This window comes from Lissotriton vulgaris, chromosome 6 (assembly GCF_964263255.1).
Source record: "Lissotriton vulgaris chromosome 6, aLisVul1.2, whole genome shotgun sequence".
Classification (NCBI taxonomy): domain Eukaryota; kingdom Metazoa; phylum Chordata; class Amphibia; order Caudata; family Salamandridae; genus Lissotriton; species Lissotriton vulgaris.
This window is the reverse complement of record NC_141694.1, coordinates 813,864,770-813,870,769: the sequence shown is the minus strand read 5'-3', so window position 1 is coordinate 813,870,769 and position 6,000 is coordinate 813,864,770. Positions and strand designations below refer to the sequence as shown.

General features: G+C 44.0%; 1 protein-coding gene across 2 annotated transcripts in view; it reads left to right on the top strand.

The window, feature by feature from the left end:
* Positions 1-2,803: 2,803 nt before the first annotated feature.
* Positions 2,804-6,000, top strand: part of SPMIP3 (sperm microtubule inner protein 3) — a 100,514-nt gene continuing 97,317 nt past the window's right edge. The window contains exon 1 of one of the 2 annotated variants that reach the window (XM_086925286.1): positions 2,804-2,963. The gene's annotated coding sequence lies outside the window, so the exon portion shown is untranslated. The remainder of the gene's footprint in view (positions 2,964-6,000) is intronic. The other variant, XM_086925285.1, reaches the window with a different exon arrangement.

Here is a 6,000-nt window from a genome sequence, read left to right as displayed (position 1 = left end):
CCTGACTTCAACCCACTTGACGCGAAGTTATTATTCGGTGACATGCAGGATCACAAAATAATATATATTTTTTGATCCCTGATCGGTCCCACCCCTGACTCCTTTGATGAGCTCCGCCGGGCATGGGAGGAGGATTTGGACCCTATCTCAGATGACAAGTTGACAGAGGCTTTAGCGTTCCACAGAGAATTGGCTACTGCTGCTTGTTACCACCTTATCTAGCTAAAATTCTTGCATGCAGTATATTTTACCAGGGAATGGCTTTGGAGGAGAGGTATGATCCCTTCCCAAAAGTGATTAAGATGCCACAGCTGTGATTAGGGTACAAGTCGGGGGTACACGTGGGTGGACGGCGTCCACCCACTATTTTCACAGGGTAGATGGCATCCACCCTTCCAAGAGGTTGGGCCTCACTGAAAAATATGCTGAATTCGTCCCGGTGTTTGGTGTAATTTGCAAACACGGGACACATTTAGCAGGCCTGCACGTTGGTGTCTGCTTTCAATCCTCAACAACGTGCAGGCTGGGACTGGGTTTTCTTAGTTCAGGTTCTTGCTGGGCCCATTACAAAGGCCGAATCTGAGGGGTAATCAGGCATCCTTTAGTTGGAGTTTCCTGGCTAGGAGAGGTCAGGAGCCTCACAACTAGATGCAGATGCAGCAGAGGGGAAACAATAGCTCACACCTGGTTAGCACTTCACACATCCTTGAGAGGCAACTTTTCACTTTGTTCAGTCCCTGTTTACACAATATGCATTCACTGTAAGAATGTCAGATGTGTTGGTCTTTCCCTGTATTTACACAAAATAAATGCAATTCATATAGTGTTTACTACCCCTGAGGAGGTGTTAAAATAATTTAAGTACCACTATTTTTTCTTTTAAAGCACTATGGGTAGAGGAGGTTTACGCAGACAAAAGGCAACATTGTTTTATGTGTAGATTACTAAAGTGTGGATCTTCTACCTAAATCAGGAGGGTTTCCCTATATATTCGAAAAATGCTACAATGTAATCATGAAAGACATTTAAAACATATATGAGAGGGCTTGAGATCTGATGTCACTTCTTATGATCCCACTTCCTGCGATGTCACGTGCTATGATGTCACACGCCGTGATGTCACACGCCGTGATACCACTTGCATTCTGATTAACTAGGTTAGTCCCCCCACTTCTTTTTTTAGGACTTGTGCCCTGGCTGTGATGGGGATTTTGTGCACACAATTTGGAGCTGTGATGCACTGTCCACTTTCTGGAAGGGGGTGTTCGACACTCTGGGAATGGTTCTGGGCTGGCCGATGCCCATGACCCCAAATTGGTCCCATTACATATCACTGGGGAATTGGACCTTAACAGGTCAAAAAGGCTCTCCTATGGCTAAAACTTTCTTTAGCAAAGAGAGACTGCTGGACACTGGAAAGACTCAAACCACTTCTAACTCCCCCTTAAGCTCAGGGAAATTAAGGGGGCCCTGACAGAAGCATGTGCATGGAGATACCGATCTACAATTCGAGGGGATGCCCTCAGAAGTATTATATATTCTGGATTGCCTGGAACGACTATAGGGGCATCCCTCTCCCCTCGCGAAACGCAAGAGGATGGACTGCGTTGGCGAGGGAGAATCGTCAGGGGTGCGTTGTCACGTGAATAGAAGGAAAGATGCTCGCCTCTGCCATTTTAGCTGTGAATTGTGGGTATCAAACTATCCTTATGCATATGTTGTTGAACTGTTGTTGATATCTGATACTCTTATGAGATAAGGTGATTCTATCACGCTTCAGGTGTGTTGTTTTCTTGTTTGTCGGGGAAAACCTCAATAAAACATTTTATTTAGAAAAAAAGTTTACAGACTCCTAAAATGGGATTAGTACATAGAAAAACCTATTTTGAGGTCGCAAATGCACCTATTTTGCGAATCACAGCGTTTATGATGCAAAAATGTTTGTACATCATGCCCCACTTTGGGAACCATCAAAGAGGAGAATAATGAACATCATCCCGAAGCAAAATTCACTCTCCTATGTTTGCAAAAAGCTTTATGGGCTTTAACAGACAGCTGTGGGAACCTACTCACACTAGACAAATAGATAACAGATAGCAGCATGTGCGAATTTTACAGGAGTTTTCAAAACTGACTGTCATCGCCTCTGGTTAAAACCTTCAATTGTATTCTAAGTAAAAATATCTATCTCAACCAAGTGTGAACAATGCTGTGTTTGAAAGGCCTCGGGCAGAAAAAGTCAGATTGCCTCTAAATGTTTTTCAGCGTTGCCTTAGTTATTAAAGCATGTGCTTCAGGGTGTTTCCAAACATTTGCCAAGGAGCATAGAAATATGCATAAAATGTAATATATAAGGAATTCGTGTTTAGCACTGTTGAAAATGTTATCCAGACAGCTTGTTGCTTTTTATTTGGGTAAAACAATAGATAAAAACAGTTCATACCAAAAAACGATAGAAATAGGAAAGATATGGGGATGATGTATAAGCAACAAGAACAAAAATATTTGTTATTTTCAAAAGAGCAGAAAAGCAACATATGAGCTTGCAGAGCTGCTACTTTTATTAGACCAAGCATAAAGAATGATCTGTTAGCTTTCAAGAAAAAATAGAGCTCTGCCTGTAGCAATTATAATATAAAATGAAATTGATAACCACCCCCTTATCGCACTTGCAGTGTCTTGTTCACAGCAACTGCTTTAACAAACAATGGATGAGTTCAATAGATAGATTATCGCCTCTTGGGCCGTGGAGATGGTTTGCCCTCCAGCTGTCAACCCCGAGTTTAGAGTTAATGCTCACTGTCAAACCAGAATTGAGCTTGAAGAACAATAACCTGTATTCCCCGTCCCCATAGTGAATGCTGCGTCACTGCGGCTTCTCTAACAAAGGCCACCTATCCAGTTACAAGCTGAAACGAACTGCGGCAGACGTATTTCGCCTCAGCTAACAAAGAGGCGCTCGGGTAAGTTTTTGAGTTCTGTTATGGTTTGTGTAAATAGGTTTCATTTATAGACCATTACTGCCCTATCGCTTGTAAATCGCGTGCAAACAGAAGCGCGCTACTGAAAGAGAGGGTTTCTGCTTGAACGAATATCTTGACCAGTTAAAGGAGGAACAGTGACTGGCACGTGGGGGAGGAAGCGGGTTTGGGCAGTGATGTGGATTGTAATTCTCTGAGTAGGTAGCCGATCTTAGTAGCAGTTGGATATATTCACCTCTGAGGCGCTCGGCATCCAGTCACTGTGGGGCTGTCAGCTGGCTGTATGTCAAAGATCATTGTATTTCAGCCAAATACACTAGGGGGTAGATTTACAAGCCCCTTGCGCCTCTTTTGCGTCACTTTTCCCATGTTAAAAGTGACGCAAAAGTGGCGCAAGGGGCTTGTAAATCTGCCCCTAGATGTTCTGGTACATGTATAATACGGTTGTTTGCAATGCCAGGACTGGCCACAAACCGTCCTGAGGACTGAGGCCGGTTGACATCTATGCTTTTGTTAATTGTGGCAAGTACTCTGCAGGCGGAGGCACCCTCATGGTCTCCACACTCCAACTTAAAGGGGCCATTGTAGTGTTTTGTATTACCCCACTGCAACTGCTTTCTCTACAACTGCCCGTAGATTTCCATTTTTGCAGACACAATCCAAAAGAGACGATTGCTTTTATGGTTTTCTAAACTCAGAAGAGCATAGACAGCCTTCACTTTGACTTGAGACGTTGTGCACAAAATACATTATGTTTGGAAGGAGAGGCCCTGCAGTGTTTACCACTCACCCTGACTAAATCTTTGGCAGAGACCCGACGGGTCATATGGCATGTTACCAACACAGAGAGTGCACCGTTGAAGCTTTGCAATACTGTGTATCGGCATTTCAACTCTGAGTTAAATGAGGGAGATAACTGTTTGTATTTCTGGCTCCAGACAGCTTTATCCGTGTGAAGTACCTTGCACCGTCAATTCATCAAAAAAGTACAATAAGCAGCCTCGATGCATTTTTCATGATTTTCCATCACTTGGATGGACTGTCTACAAAAAATTGGGTTATTAGTTAAGGGGGTATAAGTACCCACCTCAAGTAATAATCACAATCTTTGTCAGAGTGAAGTCTTACGGTCACTAAATTAACCTGAGTTCAACCCCCTAGCAGCTATGGCACAAAGCAGAAAGGCTTAACTTAGAGGCCATGTGTAAAATTTTCATTCAGTACTAAAATAGTAATAAAGTCAAAATACAAAGCAATAAATTAATTTTAAATGTAATAAACAAAATGACACCAAAAAGACAAAAAATCCAAAAAAGGCAACCAGCGATATGTATTTTTAAATTAAGTACAAATAATGCCAAGAAGCACAAAGTGCCAATGAAAGTGAATAGTCACGCTAGAACAGACTCTAGGTGCATTTTGACACTGACTGTAATGGAACGCGGTTCCCATACATTAGCCAAATTTGTCCTTTTCAAACTTTTTACCTTCTGACTTTAGTCCTTTAAGTCCTATCCACCAAGGAGGTACAACTGTAAAGGCCACTATGACCTCAAGGGAGGCACTTAGATACTCACAGGGTGGTAAGCAAAGGCCAAGCAGAGGGTCCAGTCTAGGTCCAGTTGGGCAATTGCAGTAAAAGGCCTCTTGCAGTTTGTAGTGTCCCCCATAGCATTAAGAGGAGGTCAGCCTTATGACACTTGGAATCCACTTCTTTGTCCTGGGTACCAGAGTGAAAGTAGGTCCTGTGTTCTAGGCTCTTCACAGGTCTCAGACAGCAGATTCAGTCCTCCGCCTGATCTTCTACAGGTCCAGGTGTGTTCTGAAGTGGGAGCCCGGGGGTGCCATATTTATGTTTGGCACCGGCTAATTGGTAGGAATGCCCCATGAGTACATCAAAAAGAATGAGGTAAAGGTTTCCCAAACTAACCATACCCACTTTGGGCTTTTTCAAAATGGTGCAACTCTTCAGCCACATTAAACTTGGGCTCTGGGGATTGGGGGTGTGTGTGTAGGGAGTGCACTATAGTAATCCTTGAGTCTTCCAATCTCCAACACCAAAATCAAGTTGGAAGCTTTCATGGTATCCCCCCCAAGAAACTCAGAGGTAGACGTCTGGTTGAACAAAGCTACGTTTTCCAGCAACTAGACATTGGATCCACACAAATTGTTTCAGTATCCTGTACTTGCCCTTCGAAGTGCTCCCACATGTTATATGTAAAACTTCAGCAGACGTGTCAAGCCGGTCTTGCCACTCCAGCAGGATTTGACACTGTCAAAAAGGGACCACTGTGATTGTAGAATGCCTGCTTGGGGGGACAAAAGAGGGCCTTGTCCAGGAATCAGCAAACGTTTGCCTGGGATAGAGGAGGACTCTTTGAAGTGCGCTGCAAGTGCATATGAAAAACCTCAACTGACATGTCAAATAGGATTTGACATTCTGATTTCAAAAGCGATGCTCACAGCCACACCCTACATATTCTGTCAGATTCAGAGGAGTCATCCTTGGCCATTCAGGTCAGCCTATAGTTGAAAAAGTCCCACTGTGAAGGCTGGAATTACAGATTCTGGCTGGTATCACTGGAGCTCACTCTTTCCATCTCAAGTTTTCGCCCCCTGGGATGAGAATTAATCATACAGACCCTTTTTTGGGGTGGTTATCCCTAATTCCTAGGACCAACCGAGTCCGATTTAGCCCCTGCTATGGGCAGGGGTAACTCTGAGCAGGACCTGAATAGAGATGTAGAATAATGGTGGGCAGGGGTCCGGAGGATGTATGGGGACAGGGAAGGTCATTGTGTTGCCTGCTTATCTCATGGAGTCAGGCGGGGGTTGGGTTGTGCCAATGGCTGGAGCCTCTACCCCATTCTGCCAGTGGTTTTACTGTGTCCTGATATCCACCTGGTAAAATTGGACCTGGCTTTACTGCACCTGCTAATCCTAGATGCAGGAACACAGGTCCACTTGTATGTGTGCTGAGTGGTAGTCCCTCAATTCGCTCAACTTGAATCGACCCCTC